Source organism: Arabidopsis thaliana, chromosome 5 (genome assembly GCF_000001735.4).
Source record: "Arabidopsis thaliana chromosome 5, partial sequence".
Classification (NCBI taxonomy): Eukaryota; Viridiplantae; Streptophyta; class Magnoliopsida; order Brassicales; family Brassicaceae; genus Arabidopsis; species Arabidopsis thaliana.
In genome coordinates, this window is record NC_003076.8 from 12,249,445 (window position 1) to 12,261,287 (window position 11,843).

General features: G+C 41.6%; 3 pseudogenes across 3 annotated transcripts; all 3 read right to left on the bottom strand.

The window, feature by feature from the left end:
- Positions 1-254: 254 nt before the first annotated feature.
- On the bottom strand, positions 255-2,199 carry AT5G32600 (annotated as a pseudogene; the record flags this gene model as incomplete). The annotated part of the gene is made up of 6 exons: positions 255-392; positions 465-560; positions 628-1,216; positions 1,475-1,726; positions 2,001-2,038; positions 2,146-2,199.
- A 3,323-nt stretch (positions 2,200-5,522) lies between these two features.
- Positions 5,523-7,211, bottom strand: AT5G32605 (annotated as a pseudogene; the record flags this gene model as incomplete). Its single annotated transcript has 7 exons — positions 5,523-5,693; positions 5,739-5,974; positions 6,034-6,101; positions 6,198-6,385; positions 6,608-6,829; positions 6,912-7,081; positions 7,169-7,211.
- A 21-nt stretch (positions 7,212-7,232) lies between these two features.
- On the bottom strand, positions 7,233-9,652 carry AT5G32610 (annotated as a pseudogene; the record flags this gene model as incomplete). The annotated part of the gene is made up of 6 exons: positions 7,233-7,319; positions 7,395-7,807; positions 8,379-8,546; positions 8,850-8,918; positions 9,013-9,126; positions 9,562-9,652.
- Between the last annotated feature and the right edge of the window lie 2,191 nt (positions 9,653-11,843).

Sequence of the window (11,843 nt, forward strand, 5' to 3'; positions counted from 1 at the left end):
GGGGGAGTGGGTCCGTATATCCATACTCCCATTTATTATTTTGAAAGTTAACTTCGGCATAAATAATAATTCGATTCATGATTTTTGAACGCTTCGGCTAATACGATGAGCGACGGCTCGGAGTATCTCTTACGCCTGCTCGGCAACAGCGCGCTATATAAATACAAGATAAAATCCTTCAGATAACTTCTGCTCGGAATTCTTTTATCTTCAGAAACCCAGTTATACTCTAAACACCGGTACCCAGCTCGTTTCTAAACGCTGGTCGGGAAGTGAATCGGATTGGGTCGCAACCGAGAAGTTTCGCTCACAAGTCCAGTCCACATACACTTAAGTTTCTGCTCTGCCATCTTTATGGCGTTCTCCTTGTTTACGAAGGCCGCCCTCTCGGCCTCCTCCCTCGCCAGAATTGCCGCGGTGGCTTAAGAGAGCGCTTCATTCTTCTCTCGCTCGGCGTCCTGCACCCGGGATTCCGCCTCGGCCAACTTGCTGACCACCTCCATGTTGTTTCGCCTGGCCGAATCATACGAATGCACCAGTCGGTTCATCGAGGCGACGACCTAAACAAGTAAAGGATAGGATTATAGGATCGAAACCCAAGACAAACCATGAATAAGGAAACATTACCCGCAAGAAGTGAGACCCCGTCTCGGCGTACTTCCCCGACTCCAGAAGAGTATCTAGAGGAGGGAGGAAAGGACCCACGCATCCCCCGAGGAGGTTGGCCGAGGCGACACGATCTTCAAAGATCGAGAGCTCTTTCTCCACATCGATGCCCGAGGTCTTCTTCTTCTTGTTCTTTTTCTTTTTGGACGATGCATCGTCCACCCAAACACATTTACCCACCGCTTTATCGCTCGCTGGCAGCGCAACGACCGCCTCGGGCGCATGCGCAACTGAAGGCGGATCGGCTTCTTGAGCTTCATTAGGCACCGTCTCAACCGGCGTAATTGCATCTGGAAGACTTCCCCGTCTTGGGTCGCCTCGGGAGCCGACCCGCTTCGGCAAGACGTTTCTCTCCGCCAAACGCCTCTCTTTGTCTTCCTTCTTCTTCGCATAAACCTCCCTCAGGGTGAGCTTGGTCGACTGCATGTCTACGAAGAACTGGGTGCGATGATCCGAGGACTCCGAGCTGGAAGGGCAAGGAACACCGTAGACTAGACAAAGCGCTCGCTCGATCCGATCCCGGGAGAAATGCTTCAACCAGTCACACTTCCTAGCCGATAATGCGTGAAAGTTCGAAACAAAAGAGTCTGGAATCGTCTCGAGGAACTTGATAGTGCGTTATGTAACAAAAAGTATATAAACTGTTAGAACGCTCATAAAACTGCCTCGGATGCAAACGGAAGAATAACTATTAGCTTCCCAAAATTCCCCATCTGGTCAAAACGGTCCCAGGGAGATCATCATGAACAGCATCTTCAAGGGCCACGAAGAAAAAGTGATTAGTATACGGCTCGTCTTTGCTCGGAACCCGTCAATAACCTTCCTATCCTTGGCGGGAGAGATATAATACCGGTCCACCTCGGACATGGAAATCCGCTGGATCTCAAGGAGGTTCCTAAAGTGAGCGAGCGTGATGTCGATCTCAGATTCGTAAGTTTGCACCAAAATTCCAAGCAGATGTATCAAGGATCGCGTTGTAATCTGAGAAAGGGCAATATTGTACGATTTCACGTACTCCAAAGTGTACCGGAAGCCATAGAAAACAGCAATAGAAGAACCCCTCGTACAAAGTGTAGAAGCCCTCGAGGGGATTATCAGCACGCTATATATAAAACTCTTAAAGGCGCGTCGGATCAGCAATAAATGACAAAACGGATTGGAGGCGCGTGGGCTCGACGGAAAGGAAAACGCCCGAGTGACCCTCGAGAATAAGTAAGAAACGTTTCCACTTCTTAAGAAAGAGTCGGCTGCATGCAGCGGAAGTTTGACCGTCCGGGAAGGCGAACCGCCAAAGTCATGACAGGGAAAGATGAATAGTCGGCTCGGATATCTACTCGTGAAGCTCATCGCCTCCCTTGCCGGAGTCAATAAGCTGGGGGCAAACTGTTGGGGTCGGATTTCATCCAGGTAACCGAGCCGACCAGGATTATTGGCTCGGGCATCACTCCAAAGAATCATCCCGAGCCGACCCTAAAACACCTCGGACGTCACGTCAAAGAACCATCCTGAGCCAGCCTCAAACGCCTCAGGCATCACTCCAAAGAGCCTCCCAGATCCGGCCTCGAAGTGCCTCAGATACCAACTCGGAAAATCATCCCGAGGCGGGTCTCAAAGCGCCTCGGGAAAACGTCATTCGGCTATCCTGATCCGAGCCGCCCGACCACGATCCAAGGATTAACTCGACCTGACTCGGGAGAAACTTCGGACCGAGCCAGAACACCTTTGTCCGAGGAAAAGACTTGACCAATACAAGATCAACATATCATTTCCGGAAAACCCGGAAAGGATAGTAGGGAATCTCCAAGGATATTATCAAATATAGAAGCTCCCGCAAAATTCTAGGGATAAGGACAATCTCCATCACCTACTCTAAGATAAACGGAAATTTCCCCAGAATATCGGGAGAGGCGGTTTGCCAAAGCCCTATATAAAGCACCTCTAAGGACAAACAAAGAGGACACGCACAAAAACGCTCTCAACTTTAGGCTATCAAAAACGCTCTGACTTTGAAGGCAAAACACTTATTTTCTATATTTCTAAACACTTGTACGATCAAATCATCATTATCTCAATAACATAATCAAGAACACTGTCCACGGTAATCAACAATTCTGTTGTTCTTTGAGAATCTCACAGAGATCCGTTCTTTGAAAGAACCCTAAATACAATTTCGGTTGTGCGAGTTTCGACTCTCACATTATAAAAGATTATTTTCATACAAAGAGTGTGTTTCATGCAATATTAGTCTTGTCTGGACTGATATAACTCACGATCATGGCAAGGGTTGGTTCATGTGGGTAATCCGGCTAAGGGTCTAAATCCGTTTGGAACATAAGTTGGGTTGTCCGTATGAGCTATCAATGTGGCGTTTCTGGGTTGCCCTTGGCTTGTCCGGCCATAGAGCGATTTGGGGGCCTTACATGCATAGTTCCAAGGAAAGACATGGGAACCTAAAGAAGAGATGAGCCAATTACAGAAGAGAGCCCCCTCGGAAAAACCTAAGTGTAGGGGAACCAAAAGTAAGAAGGAAGTAAAGGAGAAGGAGGTGTTTAAAAAGAAGACATGGTTGGAAACTATGAACCTCAACCGACCTGTTCTCTCTTGCGGTTTTGCAACATATCCTGCATTCGAGACCATACGGTTACCCTAAACACTTTAACTCCACCATTTAAACACCAAAATCCCCTTTCATACCAAGCGCCGTCTACCCCGAATGACACCTTCTATTGAGAAAGTCCACGCCAAAACATTTGAAGGATGTAATGAGTTGACTGACGTGAATTCAGAGTTCTGTAGGATCAAAGCGGATGGACAAGGACGAGAAAGGTATAGGACTACTGAGTTGTCGTTCTAAGGTGACTTTTGTTTAATGTGGTCTGTAGGATAGATTCAAGTCACAATCACTTATAATAGGAGAGTTCCTGCGATTTTCAAACCTCTCCACCAGATTTGTTCTTTTGTTTGCTTGAGGACAAGCAAAGTCTAAGTATGGGCGAGTTGATAACACGACTTTTTTGCCTGTTTTAGCTATTGTTTTCTTATGTTTCAGAGAGCATTTAGTGCAATTCCAGAGCCAATAAGAGGAGAAACACGTATTTTAGGTGCCAAGAAGGTTTTGAGAATTTTGAAGCTAAAAGTATCAAAAGGCGATCATTCTAGTTCTTCGGAAGTTTAGCCTGCGGTCGAGGTCTTCCCAAAACCGGCATGAGGGTATCTTGGTGGCATTCGAAAGCTAGAAGAGTAAAGATTCACGTTGAAGTCAAATTGAAGCAATCTATGAAGTCGTTTGGAAGATATGACCCGAAGAGTGAAGACATGTCAAGAATTGGCTATTTGGAAATAATGTCCAAAACACATCCGGCTGATGAGACTTGAACCCGGGCAGCTCCGAGTAGCTCACCACCGACCATTAGGTCACGCCCAAGTCTGTCCCTCTTTGCACTGCCATCATTAGGCTCCTGTCCCGAAGCCCACTACTCGGCCCGATCACTTACTTATTCGACAGAATGACGTTCTTACCCCTAAACCTAATTCTTGGCCCTCAAGTATAAATACTTATTCTAAGCCCTAACCCTAGGTGCGCCTTCATCACCAGCAAACCCTAGCCGTCGCCAAGAGCTACCCACTCGCCGCCTCACCTCTTGAAGCTTGAAGAACACCATCTCTCTCTTTCTCTTTCTCGTTTTCGTGTAAGACTCTTTAAGGTGGAGCTTTGCCTCTTGTATTCTATATTCAAAGAAGTAATCTCTAAACCCTATTAAAGTTTTATTCATCTTTAGTTATGGTTTACTTAACCCAACTTTTGATTAGCTCCTTTGCCATGAGCGAGTAGATTTCAAAGGGGAATTCATGGGGACCAATAGATCGAAAATCTAGGTTGGTGGTTTCTATGACTTTGATTGATCGTTTACACTATTCCTTCTAGTTGAGTTTAATCTTAGTGCTTGTATGTCCAGAACGCCACCTAGTACTTGACCTTAGGTATTTCATTCTTTGGCAAAATCTCGTTTGAATGCTTGACCTAACTCAACTGAATAAAGAACTATAACTGCTACACCCCCCCCCCCGAGTGATAGGGACTTATGGACTATAATCAAATTTGAACTTAATGCTTTGATCTTGTATTTTGAAACCATATTAGCACCTACTAGCCGATAGGGAAACTGAGTATGCAAGATATTAGTGATAATAGTCGGCTTTCACCTACTAGCCGTTAGAGTTAGCTAGTCTTGATAGAGTTTCGTATGTCTGGGAATTTGAAAGTAAACAAGCCTAGCCATGTTATGACCTAGATTGAGATCTATACCTTATTATTGAACCATGACATCCGGAGAACCCCCCGATGACCTAACGCTTCTCTCTTATTGCTTACCGTTTAGTTTAGTTACTTGTCTTTTATTTTGGTTACTTATTGCATACAATAACCCCTCTCTTTTATTTTGGTCCTAGCTTCACTCTCTTCTTAAGGATTTCTCTGAACTACTTCTCTCCTTGTGGATCCGATCCTAAAATACTACTCCGATATATTGTGCACTTGCAGTAGTCGTGTGGTCTTTCAGGTAAAAGCCTGAGGTGAAATAAAACACGCATCAATGATCCGGAATCGCATAGGGCATCTTTGAATTCAACTCCTCGTATAGAACAAGTCACAAGGAATCTTCCCGGACTCTCTATCTTTCAAAGAGTATTGAATGGTTTTAAGTGGTGTAGGGCTTCCTCATACAATTCCTTCATTTCTCTTCTTGTTTCACAACTCTCAAGAAAGAAACGATCAATATGGTAAACTTTAGAAAAAGGGATACCTCGAGGTAGCTTAGAAACGGCTCGGTTAAAATCTCTAAGTCTTATCAAGCTAATCATGCGTGGATGCCACTGGCTTCTAGGAGAGTGAGCCGGTTGTAAACGCTTGTTCTTCCCGGAGGATCTTCATTCCTCTCGTCGATCTCTCCTTCTTTAAGGTCACGAGGTTCTTGGTAAGTTGTAACCGCATCGCAAAGCACATAAGGGCTAGAGTCTTCCTCTTTGCTCTCCATCGGTTCATGCCCTTATATGCGTGTTGATAGGTTATCAACTTTCTTGTCCAAATCAAGAATTCTATCTAGCAACTCCACATATTTCCTTGAGGAATCCATGGTCACTCTTCTAAGTGATGCCCAGATTTTTGATTGATCATCAATGTTCTTGACTTGGTTCTCCTCAACTTTGCCTTGTCTCCTTATCACCTCCTCCAAAGCCACATATTCGTTCGCGTCATTATCTTCTAGTTGATTAATCCGCGTTTGAAGTCTCCATATGCTCTCATCGACACCTTCTATCCTAGATTAGATTCTCCTAGGTCATCTTAGCTAATCGAAGAGAAATCTTTACCGGAGCAAGGCGACCACTCATGTTTGTCTTCCGGGTTGAGTTCATCATTGCCGGCGGCAAGAATAGGCCTTTCGGATAAGGTCTCATGAAACCGATTTTGTTAGTAGCTTAGGTCATAAACCCTTCTTTGCTCCTCATAAAAATGGTCTTCAAGCTTACCCAACCGGCTCACCAAGTTAGTATCCTTGTCAGACAAAGCCTCAATCTTTGCATCACAGTCTTTGTCCGAGCTTGATATTTGCCTTAACAACGCCCTAATGTTGATGGCGTTGTCTTGAGCGCTCTTAAGATGCCTCTCTTTCTCCTCTTCGATCTTCTTGAGCCTTTCTTTGTTAGCTTCAACTTCTTGAACCTGTACAAAAGACCATCAATTATACTCAAGAGAGTAACCTCAATGCCATTGATCCTTGCATTGAGCTTTCTTGTATCCAAGGTTTATTGATCTAAGAATTGGCTCACCAAGACTTCAAGTTCTCTTCATGAGTCTTGTGCTTCCAAGGCATGTGAGAGCGGTCTCGGGTCGATGGCATAGGCAAGATAGGGGGTCGGTAGTGTTGAGCCGGATAGTTTTCACCGGCTCTTCTTTGATAAGGAGTCCGAAAACGACTTGGTTAGACTCTTTGGGCTGCATCAAGGTCTTCACCAACTTGAATAGATCGGTCAAGTTGTGTGACCCCCAAGCTTCCTCTAGAGCTAGCTCCTTCTTGAGTCCCAATTCCGCCGAGATTAGGGTTTGTGGGAATTTCCCCACTAAGCATGCAGGTAGCCATGCAAGAGTGGGTTTCCTTGAGTTCTCCTTCTTATTCCTCTTCGCTAGAGATGTTGGCGAGTTCGTCATCTTCATCCGAAAGTTTTTCGATTTGGTTTTCTTGACTCACAAGGCAACCTTCTTTTCTTTCGGTTTCAGAACCTTCTTCGCTAGGGTTGTATTCATCCATAGAGTCTCCTTCAAAAGGGGCGGCTTCTTCTTCTTCTAAGTCCTCTTCTTGCTCGATTTTGTCTTGAGGAGAAACAAAAGGGGTCAAAATCCCTAAGGGTCGGGATTTCCCTTTTCGAAAAAGGAAATTAGGGTTTTTCCTTTTTCCACGAGGAATTCGGTTTCCTTTTTCGTTTCCTCCTCATATCAGGCTTGAACCTTCGGAATCATCTTCTTCTTGGGAATCATTCCTATAGCTCATTTGAGTCAGTGAGCTTCTTCTCTAGCTCCCTTCTTCTCTAGCTCCCTTCGGAATCATCTTCTTCTTGGGAATCATTCCTAGACGGCTCTCAACGGTATCGACGGTAAACTCCACATTGACGATTCTAGTGTTTTGGTCTTGGATATCATCTTAGTGGTTAAGGAGAGTATTGTTAATCTCAACAAGCGCCTCCTCCATGTTCTCGAGTCGAATAGTGAGGTCATCAAACTTCTCTCCAAATTCGGCTCTTATCTCCTTCATCCTTGAGTTGATCCTCTTCATGTCTTCTTGATGGTTATCAACGAAGTCTCGGATGAGACCAATGACTCTATCTTTCGCCTCGGCGGTCCGGTAGGGCTCATTAGTTTGGTAAGCATAGTTGTTCGGATGAACAGCTACACCAAAGTCTCGGATGAGACCAATGAGTCTATCTTTCGCCTCGGCGGTCCGGTAGGGCTCATTAGTTTGGTAAGCATAGTTGTTCAGATGAACATCTACACTCATCACCTCTTGCAGGTATCCTTGGTCATATCCGAGATATTCATGTCGGGCAACTCCATAAGGATGAGAAGAGTGAAGTCCTCTGACGCGTTGACCTCCGGGAATGGGCTAACCGAGCGGTTAGCTTGTGGGCGGTTCTGAATGAAGGCGGCGGATTGATCGTTAGAGTAGTGATTGGCCCAAAAGCTCCTCCATTAGACAGCCAAGATTGCCAAGACTCGCCATGCATTTGGGATGCATCAGGCGTGTTGTGGTCAGTTGAGAAATGTGATCCACGGTTTGACCCATGATTCACATTCGGGTAGTAGCTATTGGGATAATTTCTTGAATTCATCCTTTAAGCTTCCTGAAACAAAGAAAAACAAAAACAAAAAATTAAAAAGCAAGTGTACTAGAGTTCACTCTAGTTCTCGGACTTGGTGGAACTAACAATCTCTCCCCGGCAACGGTGCCCAAAAGCTTGATGTGTGTTTTATTTCTACTCAGGCTTTTACCTGAAAGACCACACGACTACTGCAAGTGCACAGTATATCAAAGTAGTATTTTAGGATCGAATCCACAAGGAGAAAAGTAGTTCAGAGAAATTCTTAAGAAGAGAGTGAAGCTAAGACCAAAATAAAAGAGAGGGGGTTGTTGTAACGTCCTTGAGTCGCTCCATGACCAGACAAGTCACGGGCGCTCCGAAAACGCCACATTGAGATTGATCATCAACATCCAACCGAGGTTCGGGAACCAATCCCAACCCTTGGTCGGCGTATTGACGACCACTCTCCCACTTAGAATATCGTTTAGGCTTGCTAACCTTTACGATGTTAAGTGTTGTGCCAAGTCGGACTAAGTCATTATAAGTCATTACTCGTAAATTTGTACAAGAAACCCGATTTATTTCATAAGTATAAAAATTTTACAACATGTTACCAAACATTTATAAGTTTTATGGCCAAGGCTTAGTGCCAAAAGCACGGTACATAATAGAAACATACTTGTTTTACAAAAGGCACAAACCCACTCCGGGTTTCCTATTGTCCACCATGCCCTCTATCCCCCACTATGGGTTTCCTGCAAAATACGTAAAATCATGAGTAATCTTAGATTACTCAGTGAGCTATGGATTCCCTGCAATAGACATTAATTTACCCCAACCCGAATACCCAACATGAACCACGCAACAGAGAATGACAATGAAAGGTAGCTTGTCGAAACAAACTACAAAATCACGCAAATGCATTAAGACTCCAGTTTTATTAAGTTTTAAACGGCCCGATATGCTGTCTTCAAACCCAACACCAAACACACACACTCCCGTGATCTCCTGTGTTACAACCACAAAGGTATGCAACTGGAGCATCAGTACCAAATTCTATACCGTCGTGTAGACACTCGGCCAGGGTAGCTAGCCCTGTCACTCCGAGTTCTTCGCACTACATGACGATCAAGTAACAACGTTCCAAGACCCCACGATAGCACGGTTCACTACGAAGGTTAGACATATCACGATCTTGGCACGCTTATGGTCGTTGTCTCCTACCACAAGCACCACGTACCAAGACCCCAAAGTTTAAGATATTATGAATCATATGGTTAAATCAAACACATAGAATCATCAATATCCCAAAACAACCTCCCAACCATAAATAATAGCATAAGAATCTAAATATCACATAGGCAATCCAATATAACCATTCACATGATTCATATAACTCACGAAATCAATCAAGAATGCATGAGAATATGATTATGAAACTTAAACCATTACCCAGAACTCACTGAATAACCAACAGAATGCTTGTAATGATTCGGGTAGAGTTTTTTTAAGGGCCTTAACTCGATCGGACTGACGGTCTCAAACTCGGTAGCCTCTCAGTTTCGCTCACTTTCTCTTCACAAATCCCTTGGGGTCGAATTGGGCTTATATAGGCAATGCAAAGGCGAGTCAGCATGTCCACGTGTCAAGCGCATGGGCGAGTCAGCACTCCACGTGTCGTCTGCTCGTGATGACAGGCTCGCCGCATTAGAAACGTTTATTGACTTATTTTCATGTTTATTTATTTTCTAGCCAAGAAACGTTTATGGAAATACATGAGTAAACGTATCTAGTAGAAACCAAGTGAACAAGAAACTATAAATCTCATACTCAAAAACCTCTAGTCCATGCGCGCATAACTTTGAAAGGCATCAACTTTGTCACAAAGAGCACAAAGAGCCTACCAAATGTGTATTGATCTTTTACCTCTCCGATATACCATAAACCAAGATTTGTGTCAAAGCATCTCTCGTCAAAACGAATCATATAACTCTCTTAAAACCTCACTCAGTGATCTATTAAAAATAAAGAAGAAGAAGAAGAAGTGTTTCTCCAAAACCTAATCATGAGTCTCCTCATTCACCCTAATAAAAACCTCTCTTTTTCATCAGTTTTACGTCGATGGAACTAAGAAGAAGCTAGAGAGATTAGGTTTTGATAGAAGGCAGAAATCTGAAATCTATCTTCCCCCCACCCCCCCCCACTCCCCCCACTCTGAAATGTATCTTCAAAATTGTGAATAGAATGTTTATTTAATAATTTATTATTTGTTTATATATCACATTTATTGTAAGTATATGTGTTGATATTTATTTTATTAGTAATTATATATGCGTTGATATTTTCTATAAGAACTATTCAATACACCTTTTAAAAGATAAATTATTTCTGGTGACAATGATATACCTTGATTTTTACTGATTTTATGTATGATTTAGGTATTACTAATCTGTAGGATTCTTTATATTTGGTTGTTCTTAATGCTAGTTCTAAATTAATCACCTAAAACTTGATCTCACGTATTAGGTACAATTCGAAAAGGCATATTTTACAAGAACTATCATTAGATGAGCCGGGTTTTTAGATGTGTACTAAGATCGGTCTATCTACTTAGTTGAACTTATCAAACTTGATAATAATGCATGTTTAGAATTAGGGGTTTGCAGGCTAACGTCGGAATCCATAGTTATTAGACATAGTGAGTAATGTAGGCTAACATCAGTTACTCTGTCCTAATGATTTGAGTTCAAGAACGGTTCATTAACATCCTAGTCATTATTAGATCTACTAATCATCTATTTTCTGAGAATTTCCCTAAGCCCGAAGTTTTAATCTTCCGAATCTTAAATCAATCTACTTGCTTTCTTTGACTTTTATTTTATAATCCCATTATTTAGCTTAATTCAAAACTTTAGTCTATTGTGTGATCTGAGAGGATTGTGGAATTCGATTCTAAAGTAGTACAATCGATCTCTTATTTGGGAGAGTGGTTTTAGAATTAATTTGACCTACATCAAACAACATTAATTAGATCTTAACAACCATAATTACGATTATATAAACATAATTGTATAAATATATATATATATATATATATATCCAAAAATCAAGAAAAAAATAAGTTAATTTTCCTTAATTTTATTTCAACATGAAATAATAATTAAATAAATGATATATTTAATAGTTCACTGATTAAATCGTGGAGTGGGTAGGATTAATAATAGTGTCATATAGGATTTAAATGAAATGTTAATTTCTTTTGATACTTCTAATTGTGTAACTATATTAATTAATTAGTAAATTACATATGTATCACATGTTAAATCTTTAAACATTAAAAAATTATATAAAAAAACTTCATATTACTTAAAACCCCAAAACATTAAATAAATACCAAAACATCAAATAAATTAAAAAAAAACAGTAAAAATCCAATAAAAAATTAATCGTAGCGCTCTTATTTTGATCAATTGTATATAAAAAGGTCAAACAAATTAATTAAGAATATATATTATACATTTGATCAATTGTACAATCTTACTGAATTACATTAGCTAACTAAACTACATAAATAGTCATTATCTATATAATTATATCCCATTTTCTTAAAAGTATCCTATATATATATATTGAGATATATTTATTTACTAATATAAGTATAGTAAACTATAATACACAATATTAGAGAATATCATTTGGTACTTTGGTATCGTCCTTATGGTTTTAATCTCTTAACTTCCTAAACTGAAATCACAATCTTCTCTGTCTTTTTAACACACGAAAAAATATATTGCATTGCCTTAATTTTCAAATACGTCCCGACATCG